The sequence below is a fragment of the Acinonyx jubatus genome, chromosome A3, assembly GCF_027475565.1.
Source record: "Acinonyx jubatus isolate Ajub_Pintada_27869175 chromosome A3, VMU_Ajub_asm_v1.0, whole genome shotgun sequence".
Taxonomy (NCBI): Eukaryota; Metazoa; Chordata; class Mammalia; order Carnivora; family Felidae; genus Acinonyx; species Acinonyx jubatus.
In genome coordinates this window covers 114,932,125-114,952,037 of record NC_069388.1, presented here as the reverse complement: position 1 = coordinate 114,952,037, position 19,913 = coordinate 114,932,125, and the positions used below count along the sequence as shown (strand labels likewise).

Below are 19,913 nucleotides of genomic sequence, written 5' to 3'. Positions count from 1 at the left end.
TGTACTGACATGAGTGTCCAATATATGGTATATTTTTATAATATAATATCCTAGTATGGTTGGTTATACCAAGAATTGACAGGAGTGAAGATGAAGACCTTTCCCTTGTAGGGTTTCAAGAACTGGACTTTGTGAAGGAGTCAGCTCTTATCTCAGGTCGGTATCTCTCGTCAAATCCAGATATGAAGCAGCACTAGTGAAAATAATTTTTAATTTGGTACATTTTCATAAAATATGAAGGGATGACTAAAGATTCGTAGTAAAAACGGTTGCGATTTTAAAAATTAAATATCAATTTCCCTAGCTTGTCTGTGAATGGTGGTGATCTGATTTGAGTCAGGCTGAATATTTGGAGTGCTTCCCCTAAACAGCCATTTATTTTTTAATCTGTCATGTGGAATATTTTTTTAAAACACACAAAAAATTATGGTAATTAAAAAAACTAAAGAATTAGCCATATTAAGGATTTTTCTTGACTGCAAGTTGCCTGTAAAGAATCATCAGTGTATAGATTTAGAAGTATCCATTACTTGCAACTTTTTAAAACATTCAGTTATAGCTGCTTTTGAAGAGGTTTTCACTTTTATTTAAATTACTAATGGATCAAAGAACAATTGTTTATTTTTTTCTCTTTGGTTTTAGATATTAATGATAACCTTGTTGGAATTTTTTTCCAAAGAAAATATTTTTATAATTCAGTAATTTAATGTTTTCCTTCCTTTTCATTACCCACTCTTGGCAGTGTTAGGGTATCTGTTTACCTTTAAAATAATAAATCTGACTCAAGATTTTTTTATGTATGTATAAATAAGTATTTTGGTGTGCAACAAAAGCCTTTTCAAATTATCAGTACCTTTTTTTTTTTTTTTTTTTTTTTAATTTTAAAGAATGAGCCAGTATTTGTTTAGTGCTCTCTAGGGAACATGCAGATGGGAGCTCAACTCTAAGGGAGGGCTGGGGAGATGGGTTTATTTTTACCACCTGTGAATATGTAAAACACAAAACCATGATCTCTGAGGGACTTTTTAACACCAGTGGCAGGACAAGAGATTTCTGTGCTCAACTAATGGAGCCGGAGCCATATAGGCATCTTGGGAAACAAGTTTGAGCCAGCTACTGGTGTAATGTACAGTTATATTTGTCTATAAATGGAACTGTTTATGGCAATTTAATACCATTCTCTTTGTAAAGTGAATAAATATTCATCTTTACCCAGTCTTGTCTTGTGGTGTATGTAGAGGAACACAGCCACCTATTTGGGCTTGTGTGAAGGTTTCAAGAAAGTGATCCTACTCCGCTAGCGTTAATAGGTACACTCTCAGGGTTTGTTGGAAAACCTGGAATTTGTAACGAAGTGAAAGAACCAGGAACTTTGAATTGGGATGCAGCCCTGCTGGCTGAGTCGTGCTCCCACAGCCCGAGGCTGCAGTGGTGGTCATGGTTTCCCTGCACCTGACTCTCCCGGGAGAAGTAAAGGACCATGTGTGTAGTGATTGCTTACTAATTATTGTTGGGGTTAGACAAATCCGGGGCTTAATTAGGCTTGTTTCAAAGACGTTTCTAGTTTCAGGGTGTTTTTCACCATTGTCGTTCCACTCCTAATCCAGGGCAACCGCACTTTGTGTGTGTGGTGTTGTCTTTTCTGAGAATAATTTTTCCTCCCAACCTTTTATTTTGAAAAGTTAACCCTACATTCATGATCAAGGATTAACACATTGTATTTGGTTGTGGTTACTGCTCTGTTAATCCAGAATATCCCCCTTTGTGTGTGTGTGTGTGTCATGATTTTGATATTTAAATGATTCCCATAAATAAGGCTGTGTTGGAGAAATGTTTTACCATCTGGATTCGTCTGATTGTTTCCTTGTGGTTAGATTCTGGTTTAAATGTTTTTGGCAAGAATACTAAATAGGTAGGGGTATCAGATTAATTTGTAAAGAAGTCTTTGGGTGTAGATGAATATACAGAGTATATGTTTTGATGTAAGTAGGTATCAAACTTAGGTTTGGGACTTTTGAAGTTTTAGTGCAGCAGGGCTCTTGGGGTGCAGAAGTGGAATCGTGGTAGTGAGAACACTGGGTATATTGATACAAGGCTGTTCCCTATGGAAATTAACTCTCAGCATTGTACATTCATTCATTCAACAAATACTGATTGATTGTACCTACTCTGTGCCAGGGATTATGTAGTTGCTTGGCATACATCACTGAATTCTGTCCTGAGAAGCTGTGTTCTACCAGAGAGATAGGCAAACACAATGTGTAAGAGCAAGTAAATTCTATGTAGTACGTTAGATGGTGACTTAATGGGGGGGAGTTGGGGGTGGGAGAGTGTAGGCTGCAGAATTAAATACATAATCAGGGTAAGGTTTGTTGAGAAGGTGAGGTTTGAACATAGACTAGGAGGGGTGAGGGAGTTAGCAAGTGGGTATCTGGGGAAGAGTGTTGTAGGTGAGGAAACTGCCTGAGCAAAAGCCCTGTGGCCAGCACCTGCCTGTGATTGTGTTGCAGCAAGATGGTCAATGAGACAAACAGGGAGAGTACATCAAGAGGTTAGCAGAGGTAATGAGCAGTCAGGTTTCATAGGGCCTTGCAGGCCATTGTTGGCACTGGTTGTGCTCTCACTGATAAAGTTGCAGTGTTTGGGCAGAGGAGTGCTATCTGGCTTATGTGTTGAGAATTTTGTATCATTCTGGTGCTATGTTGAGAAATCGAAAAATTGTATTCTAATAGGCAGAGACCAGGAGGATGCTTTGGCAGTAATCCAAGTGAGAGATGATGGTGACTTAGACCATTGTGGTAGTCTGGGTTTGGTTGGCTTCTGGGATTGTTTTAAAATCAGAGCTAATTGGATTTCTTGTGAGGTATGGAAGAGGATGAGTCACGGAAGACTCCCCAGTGTTTTTTGCTGGAGCACCTGGATGATGCTATGGGCAGAGCAAGTTTAGAAAAGTAAATCAGGAATTGAGTTTTGGACATGTTGAGTTCTAGATGTGTAATTAGGAAGGCACATACCTACCCAGTTGACTTGGCGAAAGTGAGATGGAGGTGTAGGTTTGGTATTGACATGTATGTGACAGTTAAGCCACAAGACTGCGTGAGCTTCCCATAGAGCGCTTGTACATAGGAAGAGCACCCAGGCCTGGGGCTTCAGCATCTGAGTACGACAAGAGAAACTTCAAGGAACGCATCCAAGAAAGCGTGACCATGGAGTAGGAGGGGCTGATGTTTATTTACTCTTCATTCTCTTGAAATCTGAATTCATGACAACCTTCAGCTGTGATTCTTTCAACTGTAGGTGATATTACTGGTGTGTCCTCCCAGGCCACGGTGTTTTTTATGATGCCCTTCATGACCATTTGTTGATCCCTTTGAAGGCAACTCAGGTGTACAATTTTTTTTTAAGGAAGGAAATACATTTTTTTTTTAAGTTTGTTGATTTATTTTGAGAGAGAGAGCATGATTGGGGCGGGGTGGAGAGAAAATCCCAAGCAGGCTCCACACTGCCAGGACAGAGCCCACAATAGGCAGGGAGGGGCTCAAACTCACGAACTGTGAGATCATGATCTGAGCCAAAATTGAGTTGGACGCTTAACCAACTGAGCCACCCAGGTGCCCCTAAGATTTTATTTATCTTTATTTATTAAAAAAAAAAATTTTTTTTTTACATTTATTCATTTTTGAGAGACCAAGCACAAGCCGGGGAGGGGCAGAGACAGAGGGAGACACAGAATCCAAAGCAGTCTCCAGGCTCTGAACCGTTAACACAGAGCCCAACGCAGGGCTTGAACCCACGAACCATGAGATCATGACCTGAGCTGAAGTCGAACGCTTAACTGACTGAGCCACCCAGGCGCCCCCTCGGCCCCCCCCCCCCCCGCCCCGCAAACTTGTTTTTTAATATAATGTGTTCTTTACCTTTACGGCACCTCAGCACTGTCCTTTGTGCTAACCCATTTTGTGTCCACAATTTGTATACCGGATCAGAAAATGTAGAATGAGAGTCTGTAGCCGTGTAGACAGATTAGCAGGCACGGTCTGGCACAAGTGCGGGATAGATGGTATTCTGTCTCTTCTGTACAATGCTGGCTGACTGGCTGTGAGAAAACCAGATTGAGCGTACTTCGCAAGTACTTTGTGGATAGTGTTTGATAGGAAGGTAGTTCTGAGAAGAACAAGGCAATTATAAATGCACGTGAGGAATGTCAAATGAAAAACCCCGAAGTTGAAAATCACCACTTTAAAAGTTGCCTGGCATATTCTTTGTAGGTAATGATCACTCAAAGGGGGAGGAAATAACATACTTAACTGGCCGCTGAAGTGAAGGGATTTCCTGATGGAAGTAAGTAGGTATAAAAGCATTTTGTTAGACCCTTGGCCCCACCGTAGCGTGTTTTGTTCCAGTTAGAAAGAGGCGAAGGGGCATGGTGGTGCCTGACCTTCTGCAATCCCTGAAGACTGAGGCCATGTGGCAGCTAGCTGCCTTAGCTGGCCCTGTGTGGTCACGATGTTGCAAAACTGGGCCAAAGCTTCTCAGGTTCAGAAACGAATTGCCTTTGTCTTTAGAAGTGATGCAATTTCGTGAAGTGAAAGAGTTAACAAGGCTTCTAGGAAAGATTGGTATTTAAATGGTGTATTTACAGTGAGAAGCATATCTCTCAAGTGGAGTAGCGTGTTCAAGTTTGGTGAAGACCTGTCTTTCTGCACAGGAAAGCCACAGAGTAAGCTGGCTTTATAATTGGAAGATTGTCTTTGAACCAGAGTGTGAAATTGGAATAAGCAATGAATTGGATGGTTTTACTAGCTGGTGTAACGGGCAGTGTGTAGTCTATATTGTGAAGGGGGTAGAATTCTAGGCTTTCCTCACCTTGCTCTGGGCCCTTCACTTCATACTGATCCTGCTTTTAATGGGACAGTTACTGTGGTTGGAACTCAGGTGTTCTGGGCCTCCTCAGGCACCCACCCACTTAGGACGGCTGGTTAGGGTACATTCTAATAATTTAGTGGACAGCTTCCTCCTGACCATGGGCACCATCACCATGCAGTTACACCTAAGCAATAAACTTGCCATTTTCAGCCAAACTTTGACCTTGTTAAGTATTTTCAACCTAGCAAAGTCTGCCTCCCCTTCTTTATTGTGGTAAAATATACGTGGATGATTTTAACCGATTTGTTTTTCCTTTTCCCTTTTGTTCGTTTTTTGAGAGAAAGAGCGAGCGCACGAGTAGGGGAGTGGGGCAGAGGGAGAGAGAATCCCAAGCAGGCTCTACACTGTCAGTGCACAGTGAGATCATGAGATCAGGAACCATGAAATCATGACCTGAGCAGAGATTAAGAGTCACTTAACAGACTGAGTCACCCAGGCACCCCTCCCACCCCCTTTTCTTTAATGTATTTTTAAACCCTATTGTTTTAAAAACAATGGCATCCATTGAGTAAATTTTGGAAAATACCAAAATGCGTAAGGAAGGAAAATAAAATTATATTAACAGATAACCGTTTATACTGTTTGGAGTATCTCCTTTAAATCTTTTTCTCTTTAAAAAAAATAAAAATAAAAAAAAATCTTTTTCTCTTTGCATGAGTGCGCACACATTTTTCTTAAGAAATTGGAATCCTACCATTTGTTCATTTTATTCTTTGTCACATTAATATTATTAATTACCCTTTGAAATAATGCTATCTGTGGTTTTTAGTATTCCATCATGTTCTACTTTAAATTTGTTGTAAGTAACGCTACAGTGAACATTTTGCCCACGTTTTGTATTTCTTTTTAAATGTATCCTTATGAGGTATTCTTAGGAATAGCATTAGTTAATAAAATACATGAATATTCTCTTCAGACATGAAATTTGCTAAATCCTTTTCCAGAAAGGTTGTATTGATTTTTTTTTTTTTTTTAAGACTCTTTAGACTTGCAAGATCAGGTCCTTGTCTTTGCTTAAAGGGATTGTCTTATTTATCTGTAAAGACTTTTTATTTATTAAAGCTATTCATCCCGTGCCAAAGATACCACAGATATTTTCCCCCGACTTGCCTTTTCATTTTTTGTATGATACTATTTTCCTTTATGGTTTTCTTATTTTTAAGCTTAAAAAACCTTTCCCCCTAGGAAGATACTCCTTGTATTTTGTTTTAGTCCTCTTCATCTCCCCTGCCCCCCCACATTTACCTTTCTAGTAACTGGTTGTGATTTATCAATCCATGTGAAATAAAGTTGGTTGCAACCACTATTTTTCCAAGTAGAAAAAAATAATTGCTATAAAACATCAATATGTTGCATGTAGATGAGAGTGATTGTTTTAGAGGGGCATATATATGTTAGGTTGCAATCTAAAACATGTTTCTGTGGGTAAGACACTTGAAAGCTGCTGCTGTAATCCATTTTGAATTCTTTTCCATGTATCTGTGAGATGGGGGAGGCTCTAATTTAGTTTTCCCTCCACACACACCAGTTTTCTCCACACTGTTGAATACTGTTAGCACTGGACTGAATTTGTGTCCTCCCCAAATTCGTATGTCGATCCTCTAATCCCCGATGTGACGGTATTTGGAGATGCAACGTTTGGGAGGTGATCAAGTCAGGAGAGTGCAGTTCTCATGGTGGGGTTCTTGCCTTTATATAGAAAACCCGAGAGAGCTTACTTCCTGTCTCTGCTCTTTCTGTGTGCGCGTCCAACGAGAGGATGGCCATCCACCAACCAACCAGGAAGCAGGTTCTCACCAGGCACCAGATCTGCCGGCACCTTGATCTTGGGCTTCCCAGGCTTCAGAACTGTGAGAGAGAAATGTTTGCTGTCTAAGGCTCCCAGTCTGTGGTATTTGTCCAGCGGCCTGAGCAGACTAAGACTCTTTCTGGCCTGTAGACGTATGCTCATATGGCAGGTCTGGTTCATTGCCAACCATTCTATTCACTGTTCTCTCCTTTGTATCACTGCTACATTGGTGTGAACCAGTGTTGCTTTGCAATTAATTCATTTTTGTTGTTGGTATCTCTATACCTATAAATATTCCCTAAATATTTTTTCATTCTTCCATATTGTTAAGTAAATATTCTTTGGTTGTAAGAAAAAAACTTGACTGGAGGCAGCTTAAGCAAAACAAACGTATTACAACTTCAGAGAATCTCAGTGCACAGGCAGAACCAGCTGGCCCTCAGGAAGGGATTACAGGTGGGAGGGGGAAGAACCAGCAACGGCTCCGAGCAGTCCCTTATCTTCTGCCCTCTGTCGCCTCTGTCCCCAAGTTTATGATGTTATAATCCAGCCACTGCTGACTCTCAGGAGAGCTGGATATTCTCTGCGTCTCCAGATCCACTATCCCGCTTTCTCCATCTGCTCCATGGCTAGGAGCCTGGGTTTTATAAACTGCATCAGCCCAGCTCCTGGGCTGGCAGCTGGTTGGGATCAGCCAATGGGCGGGACTGGCAGGGGTGGGAGGACAGGAGGGTCTTGTTTATTGGCCTGGGCTAGCTCTCCGACTAGCCAGCTGGCCTTGGGGTGGCAGGGACTTAGCTCTGGCTAGAGTCCAGGAACAATCCCCCCTTTGCTCTTCTGTGGCTGCAGTTTGAAGTTCACTTTGCTTTCTTGCCTATCTTTCTCAATGCCTCACCCTCTCCGGCCAATTTCCCCTAACTCTGCCCACACCTTTGCAAGTAGCCCCTTTATGAAATTCTTCAAACACCATCAAAGTGTGTTACCGTTTTCCCCCTGGGAGCTTGAGCCAGTCCAAATTGCCGGTTCCTGGGAGAGCGTGGCTTCGTTTTGGTTCAGGTATCACCACATCAATCACCCAGGCCTGGGCATGTCACATCACGGTAGTGAAGGGGGCAGTCTCCTGCCCAAAGTCAGGTTCATTGTGAACTGAGCTGTTGTATACCTCACAGAGAGTTAAAGCATTAACAAATTAAAAAATGTTTAAGTTGTGGTAAAATATACATAATATAAAATTTACCATTTTAACCAGTTCAGTGGCATTAGTAAGTACATTCATGTTGTGCGCCCATCACCACCACCCATCTCCAGAACCTTTTCATCCTCTCAAATTGACACTCTTTACCCTCTGAACCCTAACTCCTCTCCCCTTCACCATAGCCCCTGGCAACCACTGTTGTCCCTTTTGCCTCTGAATCTGATCACTCCAGGTACTTCATTGAAAAAATAAATCTTAGACAAGTAATACAGAAATACATTCTTGTCAGAAAGGATGAAAACATTATGTATAAGGCTGAACTAAATCTGCCCCCCACCTCGGATCCCCTTCCTCACACGATGGTCACACACAGAGGTGAGCATGGTTATTTTAGAGGCTGGGTTCTTCTGAAGCTTTTCCTATGCCTTTCTTTGCCTACATACATGTGCTCTTAGAAAATAAGTCATTTCTCCGTTTCTCACGTAAATGGTATACTGTATGTAGCATTCTGCAACTAGAACTCACTTTTTATTACCTGGCGCATGTTGGAAGACTTTCCAAGTTTGAAGACAGAACTTCCTCATTCCTTAAAACTGCCTCAGGACCAGTTGGCCTGGCTTGGGGTAGAGCAATAGAGTAAAATAATTGATTCCATCATGGAATGTTATAACATTAAAATTTAGTTTTCCCGTTGGATAGGAATATCATATGATGATGATTTTTTTTTTTAATTGGGAAATGGTGGCTCTTGCTACTACCTCTGCAGGTTGGGGTAATCGCATTGGAAGAAATGATCTAATTGTAGTTTGGGAGTGTGTGTGGCTGAACATTCCAGTTTGGGCAAAGTAAATAATTGGCCTGTTCTGGCACATCATATTCCTCAGGCTCTTGCCTCATGACTGAATGATTTTGTGTGTTTGTTTAGGACTCCAGTAGGATAGGGGAGGCACTGGGGTTCTGCATAGGTGGGAATCTTTTCATCGAGAAGGGTTTTTTCTGCCTTTCTTGTTTCACAGCTGGGTGCTCAGTGCTTTGCACACAGTTGATTGCATTTGACACACAGCGTTGGAATGTCCCTGGGATTGTGACTTATGGCACTTACAATTTAGGGGTGGGGATGAGTGGGGAGATACAGTTGAACAAGTACTTAGAAAACAAGGTAGAATGAGGTAAATGTCATTTATTTTTACAAGACAGGTGCCGTGGAAGCCATGAGAAAGGGGAGACCAATCTACTCCCAACCAGAGATCAGAATGTCGAAGAACAAAAGTGAGGAGCAAAATAGATGCTTAAGAGGTGTGTTCTAGAAACATAACATGAACACCTTAGAACTGAGATCCTTGATCAGTGAAGTGTGGGAGACTGTCTAGTTTCAAGAAACCAAAGTGAGTTTTGATGAATGGGGAGAGCCTATGGCAACATTTTCTCAGGTAGTCCCAGATGGTCCTCTCACCCTCACTGGACATTCAAGTGTCTAGTTTAGAGTGCACACGTGTGTTGCTTTCTGCCCTTGCTTGAGTTTTCTCAGGGCGTTGAATTTTCTCCCATCCTTCCCAGGTTGCCCTGGTTACTTTCTCAGGCTGGAAGGACAGCATCCATATAAAACCACCACTAGGTGCCATCCTTGCTTTGTGCAAATTTCTGCTTTCGGGAGTCTTGAGGAAAAGCTGCTAGTTCTGACCTCTCTGTGGGGCTGTGCCTTCTGCACACCCTACTTTCTGGGGTTGCCCCAGAGAAACCATGAGGCGCTCCCAGTTCTGTTTTCTGGTGTCCAGGTCCTAAAACAGAGCCTGGGTGTCTCAAGCCCAGCAACACGCATTATGAGAAGGACCCAGAAGTGAACCCCTATTTAGAGGAGGTTGAGTCTTCAGGTGGTTGGCCCATTTGGACAAAGTGGGCCGCTGGCCTGTCTGCACCCTTCCCGGACCCACTGCCAGCACCAGCCCCCTTCCCCACTGGAGGCCAAGCACCTACCTGACAAAATGCCCAGCCGACAGGAGAAGCAGCCGTCTGTGAGTCACCCAGCACAGGAAGCTTGATTGGATGTTCCCCTTCCTGCATTTCCTTCAAAAGTGAAGTAATAATAATAAAGCCAAAATCAGAGAAAGGTCACACATACCATACATCAATTGCATCAGTTTCCCCTGTAAAGCCTGGTCCGTGGAGACCATGATTCTATGCTATGGCAATAATGGGAGGGACGTAGAATTTTTTTCCACTTTTCCCAACTTATAAAAATTTCAAATATACAGAAAAGTTAGAAGAATAGTGTAATTATCTGTATGCATGCCACTTACATTAATCCACTGCTAATATTTCATTTTGCTTCATCTATATTTGTGTGCATGTTTATTTTTGCTGATCTTTTAGAAAGTGCATTGGAGATGTCACCAAACTTTACTTCTAAATACTTCATTGTGAAGTTCCTGAAAATTGTGACCTCCAACATAATCACAGTGCCAATATTATGCTAAAAAGATCAAATAGTAATTCCTGTTTGTCCAGTTCATATTCGATTTTTTCCAACTGTCCCCCAAATGTATTTTATTTTTTATAGCTGTCATTTTTCAAGCCAGGATCTAGTCAAGGTTCACTCCCTGGATCTGCTTAAGTCTTCTTTTGCTACTTTTGCTCTAAAACAGTATCTCCCATTTTCCTTCCTTAGTTTTTTTCTATGACATTAACACATTGAAGAGACCATGACAGTTGTCTTATAGAATGAGCTACATGCTGGATTTGGTTGTTTCCCTGTCGAGGATACAACTTATTCTATCCTCTGTGTTTTCTATAATCTGGATGTTACAACTCAGTACTATCCACTAGAATATTTTCTGTGATGATGGAAATGTTCTCTGAGACGTCCAATATGGTAGTCAACAGCTACGTGTGGTCACTGGGCACTTAGAATGTAGACAGCATGGCTGCATAACTGATTTTTAAATTTTATTTAATTTTCATTCATTAATATACATTGAAATAGCTGCATGTGGCTAGTGGCTATGGTACAGAGCAGCACGGATCTTAAGGCTTAATTAGATTTAGGTTTAATGGTTTCGATAAGACTTCAAAGATGACACTGTATACTTCATATTGTAACACCTCAGGAGGTGAGATAATGATACATTGTCCCACTATTAGTGATGCTGGTTTAAAAACAAGCTTTATTGAGGTATAATTTACAATCAGTAGCATACATTTTAAGTATATAGGTGAATGGGTTTCAACAAATCTTTTGTTTCTTAACGTTTATTTTGAGAGAGAGAGTGCAAGTGGGGGAGGACAGAGAGAGAGGGAGACACAGAATCCGAAGCAGGCTCCAGGTTCTGAGCTGTCAGCACAGAGCCCGACACAGGGCTCGAACTGAATTTTATGAGATCAAAGTGTGAGATCATGATCTGAGCTGAAGTCAGATGCTCAACCGACTGAGCCACCCATGTGCCCCTCTGGTTTTAGCATTTAAAGCTAAGTTTTCCCTTTGCTACAACCCACAGATTTTGACAGGCTGTATTTTCATTTTCATTCAGCACAAAACATTCTCTAATTTCTCTTTTCTCTTGTGAGTTCTCCTGCGACTCATGGATTATTTAGAAGTGTGATTTTTCATTTCCAAATATTTGGGGATTTCCTGAGGATCTCTCTATTATTACTTTCTAATTTAATTCTGTTATGGTAAGAGAATATCCTCTGTATGACTTAATTCTTTACACTTACTGAGGCTTGTTTTATGGCCCAGTACATAATCTACCTCAGTGAATGTTTCTCTTGCACTCGAAAAGAATGGGTGTTTGCTATTGTTCAGTAGAATGTTCTATAAATATCAATTAAGTCAAGTTGTTTGATGGTGTTGTTCAGGTTTTCTACTTTTTGTGTCTACTTATCCTATCCATTATTGAAAGAGGTCTACTGAAGTATTCAACTGTAAATATGAGTTTGTCTGTTTTTCCTTGCATTCTGCCAGTTTTTGGTTCCGTATATTAAGCTTCATTATTGGGCACGTCCACATTTAGGATTGTTGTGTCTTCTTGATGAATTGGCCTCTTTGTCATTGTGGAATGTCCCTCTTTATACCTGGTGGAAGCTCTTGTTCTGATGTCTGCATTGTCTGATATTAACGCAGCATTGCCACCTCCCTTATGTGTATTGTTTGCACAATATATTAGATCTCTTTCCATCCTTTTACTTTTTGCCTGTGTTTAAAATTTTATTTAATTTATTTATTTTAATTTTTTTAATGTTTATTTATTTTTGAGAGAGAGACAGAGTGCGAGTGGGGGAGGGGCAGAGAGAGAGGGAGACACAGAATCCGAAGCAGGCTCCAGGCTCAGCATCATTGGATGCTTAACCGACTGAGCCACCCAGGTGCCCCTGTGTTTTAAATTTTAAAGTGATGTCTTGTAAGCAGCATATAGTTGGGTTTTGTTTTTTCCCAGTCTGACTCTTTCTTCCTTGAATGTTTAGACCATGTTCATTTACTGTAGTTATCAGAATGATTGGGGTTAAATGTACCATCTTGCTATTAGTTTTCTATTTGTCTCTTCTGGTCTTTGTTCCCTCTGTCTTCTTCTTTTGTTTAAATAAACACTTGGAGGCTTCTTTTTTTTTTTTAACATTTATTTATTTTTGAGAGAGAGAGAGAGAGAGAAAGGGAGAGAGAGAAGAAGCACACAAGCGGAGGAGGGGCAGAGAGAGAGAGGGAGACACAGAATCTAAGGTAGGTTCCAGGCTCAGAGCTGTCAGTGCAGAGCCTGATGTGGGGCTTGAACCCATGAACCACGAGATCATGACCTGAGCCAAAGTCCAATGCTTAACCGACTAAGCCACCCAGGGTACCCCTTCCCCTTCTTTTCGTGACTTTTGGATAAATAGTTTTAAAAATTCCACTTTAGTGGCACCTGGGTGGCTCAGTTGGTTAAACAAGTCTCTTGATTTAGGCTCAGGTCATGTCTCATGGTGGGTTGTGAGATCGAGACCCACTTTGGGCTCAGTGCTGGGCATGGAGGCTGCTTAAGATTCTCTCTGTCCTCTTCTGTCTCTCCTTCTGCCACTCCCCTGCCCACACCCTCTCTCTCAAAACAATTCCACTTTATCTTCACCATTGTCTTATTCGCTCTTCTTCTTTGTTTTATTACTTTACTGATGGCTCTGGGTTTCCACATGCATCACAATATGCATGACCCTATGGGTCCCTAGTGAATGCCCTGAGTTATCAACAAGGACTCTCCATTCTGGTTAGTCGGAATGCTGGTTAAATGCTGTGTGAGTTCTGGGAACTCCTCCGCTCACTGTTTCTTGGTAGCTCTTTGTCTGACCTCCTGGAATTTCACTTTACACACGAGCATCCTGGTATTCAGTAAAGACTCAAGGGCACACCTAGGCAGAGTTGTTTGGAGCCATTTTTCCACCCACCTCCTTCTCCACCAGAACTCTGTCTTGTGACTTCCAGCTGCATCAGCTCCTCTGAACCCCCCTCTCTGTCTCCTCAACACAGCCGGATTGGGGGTCCCCTTCCCTGCTCTGTGGTCTGGAATGTGCCTCCAAGCAGATTCCTTCAGGCCTCACTACATCCGTTTCCTTTCCCTCAGGAATTGCTAGTGCTGCCTGTTGTCCAGTGTCTAAAAATAATAGTTTCATATATTTTGTCTGTTTTTCTAATTGTCTGTCGTGGGAGGGTAAATCCGGTCTATGTTATTCCATCATGTCAGAAGGAGACGTCTCATTTAACTTTTGATTATTGATCTTTTTTATGTGGCTACATAGTCTTTATTACAGTAATTCAAAAATGCATATAAATAATCTACGTTCATAGTGGAAAACCTTGAAATACCAATTGAAGTAAAAATCATCCATAATCCCTCCATCATGAAGTAAGCAGAAATAATGTTTTAGCATATATCCTTCCAGACTTTTCTATGAGCATATGTATCTATAAATATAAAAATAAGACCATACTATCCCCACCAGGATGATGGTTTATAACAGCTGCCTACTCCCCAAGAACGCAGGAGAAATGGTGCCCATTTTTCCTCTGTGTTATGACAGCTCATGAGTTTCTCAGGAGAGCCTACTGCATTTCAGAGACATTTGCAAGACTCTGGACTTGAGAACTTTCATGTGTACAAGAAAATCATATTTGTTTTTTGTTTCTTAAAGTCTGCAAGTTTGCAAATGTAAAACCTTTATAAGAGAAAGAGAAGCAGTGGGTTTGACATTGTATTCTTAGGCCCCCCCCAAGGAGCTTGTCCTCAAATGTATTGTTTGAGGGGGCAAAGACAGAGAATATTTTTTTATGGATTGTCAGAGTTCAAGAAATTTTTTCAAGTCTGGACTGTTTATTGGTTTGGATCTTTTAAAGTTAAGAAAGAATAAAACCCAAATAGGCCACTCTGCTTAAAAATTGTACACATTAAAACTCTGTAACTCTTGTCTTATCTTAGGGCCTGCATGGGCCCTATCAGAGGGGGCCAGGCCTGGTGTGCCTTTTCCTATGAAGAAATTGAGTATGGCAAAAGCTTTGGAGCAGAGTGCTGAGGGTCCAGACCCCAGCACTTCCTCTGTGAGCTTTGGCAAGCCCTTACCTTCCCTGAGTACCAGCGTCATCATCCACAAAATCAAAGTACGTAACATCTCCGAAAGGTGGCTGTAAAGATGCAATAAAATAAGGTTCCTAGTGTATCCAGTGGCCAGCAGCACACGAAGGTTCAGTAAAAAGCCTCAGAGATGTTACAAAACTAGCTGAAGACCACAGAGCCAGCAGAACATCAAGTACAAAACCACTGCTCCCAACCGGAAGTGTATTCATTCCCCCATCTTCATCTATTTTCCAGTTAAGGCCTCTCTTTTTAAACAGCTTAAATTGTTGCTTTCCCCCCATAACACTGCAAATTCTCCATGTGACCACCTTGGCTTCTATATTCAGAGACGTGCTGTGCTGTCGTAGATGTTCTCTTTTTGGCTCTGTTTGTCGTCTCTCACGCTGTCTCCCCCACGCCCCACCCCATCGGGTCTGCCCTCTTTCTCAGTGTGTCTCTTTGGAGGAGACGAGGCCATCTTCATTCTTTATACCTTTGCCCTCCTCCTCCAACCTACACACATCCCAAGGATGTGTTTCTTGGGAAGCACTCCCCTGTCACTCACAGGATCCTTAGAGAGTCATTGCTTCTGCCGTGGTCATGGTATTTCAGAGGGTCCCCCAAGCAGGCTCACCCTGCCTCTGGCAAGGGGAGGCCATCTCTCCACTGTCGTGCGGGCTCTGATAACACCAGCAAGAGAGAAATGCAGGCTATTTGCCCTTTGGTGTCGCCGGGAGGATGTGCCATTTCTGTTTGCGGCAACAGTGACAAATGTCCATCTGTGTTTTATGGTGAAGCGTCAGGCTACTTTGTGCACGGAGAGGTTTCAGGAAGATTCTGGCTGGGCTTTAGGAGTTCTGCAAGGTTTGCATTGCACTGCGTGCTACCTCTAGGGGCTGAGACTTGCCATGCCACCTTCAGTTCTGGTTTTCGCCCCATTGGAAAGTGAGTATGTTGGGTCTGGACTTGCCTGGCAGGATGTGGGGCACAGTAGTGGGTGCTACAGATGACTCACAGGCAGGGGGTCTTGGGCTAGGGTGGCCACCTTTCCCACCTGCAAAAGTTGGAGGCCACAGCCTTTCTGTGTCCAGTGAGGCAGGACATGCTCACACTGGTGGGGCAAATGAGGATTCTAGAAGACTAGAGTCCTAAAGGCACTTGGGTTATTAATGCTAGTGGGTTCTTTTTGTAACCATGTTGGTATACAAAAACCAGGGGTGCCTGGACAGTTGAGTGTCCGACTTCAGCTCAGGTCATGATCTCATGGTTCATGAGTTTGAGCCCCACATCGGGCTCTGTGCTGACAGTTCAGAGCCTGGAGCCTGCTTCGGATTCTGTGTCTCCCTCCCTCTCTGTCCCTCCCATGTTGGCACGTGCTCTCTCAAGAATAGATACACATTAACAAAATTTAAAAAACATTTTTCAAAAACAAACCAATGGAAAACATAAAAAACAAAAGTTTTGGAACCAGATAGACCCCTTTTGAATTCAGACTCTTGGGCTTCCTGACTATGAGGTCTTTGACACATGGTTTTCCTTATCTCTCTTGCAGAATTAGAGACAAGCCATTATGTAAGAACCAATGTAACTTCTCTGACACATAGTAGGTGATTAGTGAATGTTAATTTCCTTTCTTTTTCTCTTCCCTAAATTTGGATTAGCTTTGACATGATTCTTATAATGGTGCTAGGACATAAGCAGGGAAAATATTTTTATCCCTGTTTTAGAGATGAGAAAATGGGGTACAGAGACATTTACTGATCTGCACAAGGCCACCGGGACAAGCTGGGTCCCTGACGTCCTGACAGTACAGGAGAACTTCTAGGAAACTAGATAAGTTGGTTTTTGATCCTGGCCCTACCGCTGCTGTCTGGATGATGCGCTGTGCCTCAGTTTCTTCATCTGCCAGTGGAGGTAGTTAGAGTATGTACCCCCAAGGATTGTTGTGGGGATAAATGAGCTAGTGTCTATAAAGTGCTTAGACTGGCAACTGAGGGTGGCTCTGATTATTAAATGCCCCATTACCAGGCCTGCCCCCATGGGCTTGTTTTCAGATATTTGGGTATTCCTGGAGGGTGTCCTTTAGAATTCTGGTTTCCTGCGTATTAATAAGGGGTAGAGGGAGTTAGCATCCATCTGCGTCACACTGCTTCTCTGTGAGAGCGTGTGTACTGTGAGGGCCCCGTGTGCTCACGTAAGTGCCACGTTAGGACCTACCGTGAGCTCACAGCTGGCGTCCACTCCATCAGCAGACCCGGGCTGGCGTTAGGCTGTCTGCCTATGCGTCCCTACATGACTGTGGTTCAGGGCGAGTTTGCTTTTTATTTTCTATTGGCAACTGACAAGCACCCAAAATTGATTCATATCCATGGTAACTGTCACCCAGAGGAACAGTGAGGAACAAGAGTCTTTTCTTTCCATACTCACCAGACAGAGCCGGGTACCCAGAGACCATCAGGCCTGGTTAGTCTCTTTGGAGAGGATGTGGGTGTCTCCTCCTGCTTGTCTCTCTCTCCCCCCAGGGAGTCCTGGCTGACTACTCGAGGCTGCTGGAGACCAGCAGGTCTGGAAACTATAGAACTGGGCCTGGGACTTCTCGCCTTTGAAAACGCCCTTGAAGCCTGGCACCTCAGGTAATGGGTGGGTGGTTTGGGGAAGTGTTTGTTGGTTGTAGTCTGGAGGGGGCCGAAATTACTCAGAAAAGCTTGCATTTGTGGTAGTTGGTAATTTTTGGAGAGAAGATTGGTGGTGGTGGTTGTCAGGGAGATCCTCAGTTGACTGTGTGATGGTAGGAAGACATGTTCTGTCTCTCTTTTATATCTTCTCTGGGGTATTTTTTTCTCTGAAGGGCTTTTCCTTCTCTTCTGCTTCTGATGACTTTTCAGGAGGGAAGTAACGGTGTCCTGGTACCAGCTGGTGAGGGAGATACACACCTTGACTCATCTGAACAACTTTCTTGAGATCTGATTTGTTCTTGATGGTCCCAAGAGGTAAAATATGATTTATAAAAATTTGAATTAAAATTTGTTATTCACTTGGGCTCAAGTTCTGGGCTAGTTGCCCTGCAAACTTTGAGAGAGATCGGAACATTGATTTGTAACATGTGTTCCTCAAAACTCTGGTCCTAAGACATATTTCATGAACACACAGGTCTTCTATGTCGCACAGATATAGAAATTGCTTCATATGGGTCTATGGTCATATGTATTTGGAAACCACTTCATCCTCTACCCCTTATTAGAGCATTACAATACATAGAACCTATTAAGGGTCCTGAGACATCATCTAGTTAAGAAACTAGTTCAACATTAGTTGAGTTTATGTTTCCCAAACTACTTTTACTGGAATTTTTTTTTGTATTTATATTTATTCCACAAAATACAACTGGAGGATAGCTGGGCTGACATTCCCTATATAGTCCAGATTCATTCTACGTTCCAGAATGCAGCTGGAATGAAACAGAATTCACTTGGAATGCAGGGGACTGCATCTCCATTTTCCCCACGTTCCAGAGCTGTGGAGTGATAAATGTTCTTAGTGGGGGGCTGGGGAATGGAAGGCTGAGTGGGGGGAGGCTGGATCCCTAGTAAGCATCCTGGAAGGATGCTGTCTGACTGCCATCTCCTCACACATCCCTAAGGATAGAGAGTTCACTGCTTCCTGGGGAAGCCATTTGTTAGCATGCCAGAAAACACAGCGTCCTGCACGTATGTTAAGTGGTGCCCTGACCTGTGGAGTTGTGCAGCCAAGCCCAGTTTCACTGTGGCTTATTATCCCTTCAGTGGCTCAATGGAGCCCTCCCATTCCCCTCTGAGTCCATCTTTTCTATGTCTTCACACTTCCTTATGTGATGTTATGGCCTTGTGGTCACATTCTCGTTCCTCTGGATGGGCTTTGGTTTGCTGATATCCTTCCCGCAGTGCAGTAAGGAGAAGCAGATCTGAATGCAGACTGAACATTTCCTTTCAGTCCCTAGAGCAGCTCCTGCTACCAGTCCCTGGTGGAGAAGGGGTCAAGCTCTCACTGCTTCCCTTTCTCCTAGGGCAGCAACTTTTATGTGTAGGTTCTTTGATTGGACTGTCCATGCCACACAGGTCCACACCAAAGATGTGATTTGTATTCACATGGGCTAAATTAGATGTCACCCCTAGTGAGGAGGATTTGTCAAGACTTTCCATTTTAGTCGTTTTGTTCTCAGCATAAGGGTCTTTGGATAGAAAGTTCCAGTACACAAATTGCCTTGTGATTTAGGAAACTGTCACCTTCAAGTAATAGAAAACCCTCCTCAAAATGTCTTAAATAATAAAGAAACTTTGCAAACACACTAGTTGGCATTTGATAGTAAGTTTTGCAGCTTGCTTGACCCAGTGTCTCAAAGTGCCTCAAACATACCTCTCACTTTGTCCCTTGATTGTTTCCAATTGTGATCTGTGTGTGAAGGTTTTTAAGCCTTTGGAACATTCTCTTTCACTCTGCGTGCCTGCCCTACTCCAGGGAGAATGGCCTATTACCTTTACCCATATTTTCACTCTTTCCTTATTCTTTCTTCATTCCTGATGTCTCCAGTTTCCTTCTTTTGTTTCCATTTTGTTTGAAGAACTTCCCTTAGCCATTCTTTTAGGGTAGTTCTGATGGTGACAGATTCTCTTCGTTTCTTTCGTGTAAGGATGTCTTGATTTCAGTTTCATTCCTGAAGGATATTTTTGCTGGGTATAGAATTCTGAGCTAACAGGTTTTTTTTTTTTCTTTCAAGATTTTTTTTTCTCTTTGTCTACTTTTCTGAACTTTGGTTGTGATATTTCCTGGAGTATATTTCTTTATTTAGAGTTTTCTCAATTCTTGAATCTGTAGATTAAAGTCTTTTACTATATTTGGGGAACTTTCAGGCATTTCTTTGAATACGTTTTAGCTCCACACTCTTTAGCCCCCATACTCACTCTAGTAGTACAAAGGTTAGAGCTTTGGTTATAGTCCCACAAGTCCCTGATGTTCTGTTCCTTTCTTGTCAGTCTGTTTTCTCTGTTATTCATATTGGGTAACTTCCATGTTCTCCCTTCAAGTTTATTGATTCTGCCCTATGGCATAGTCATATTCACATTGAGTTTTTTTTATCTCAGTTGTATTTTTCAGTTCTAAAATTTCCTATTGGTTCTTCTTTATATCTTCTATTTCCTCCCTGAGACTTTCTACTTTTTTATGTGTTTCGAGTATATTCATCAAAACATTTTATGATGGCTGCTTTAAAATCCTCATTTTCTGTATCATTTTGGTGTTGTATCACTGATTATCTTTTATTATTTAAGTTGATATTATCTTTGTTCCTGGTATGAAGAGTAATTTCCAGTTGTATCTTGAGTATTTGAGTGTTATGTGGTGAGACTAGAGATCCTATTCAAGCTCCTTTTCTGTAGATAGTCATGCTATCTAGGTGTAG

General features: G+C 42.2%; 1 protein-coding gene across 3 annotated transcripts in view; it reads left to right on the top strand.

Annotated features, from left to right (window-relative positions):
* The first annotated feature begins 141 nt into the window (after window positions 1-141).
* TOGARAM2 (TOG array regulator of axonemal microtubules 2) overlaps window positions 142-19,913 on the top strand; it is a 76,669-nt gene continuing 56,897 nt past the window's right edge. For all 3 annotated transcript variants that reach the window (XM_053201060.1, XM_053201058.1, XM_027033468.2), the window contains exon 1: window positions 142-9,206. The gene's annotated coding sequence lies outside the window, so the exon portion shown is untranslated. The remainder of the gene's footprint in view (window positions 9,207-19,913) is intronic.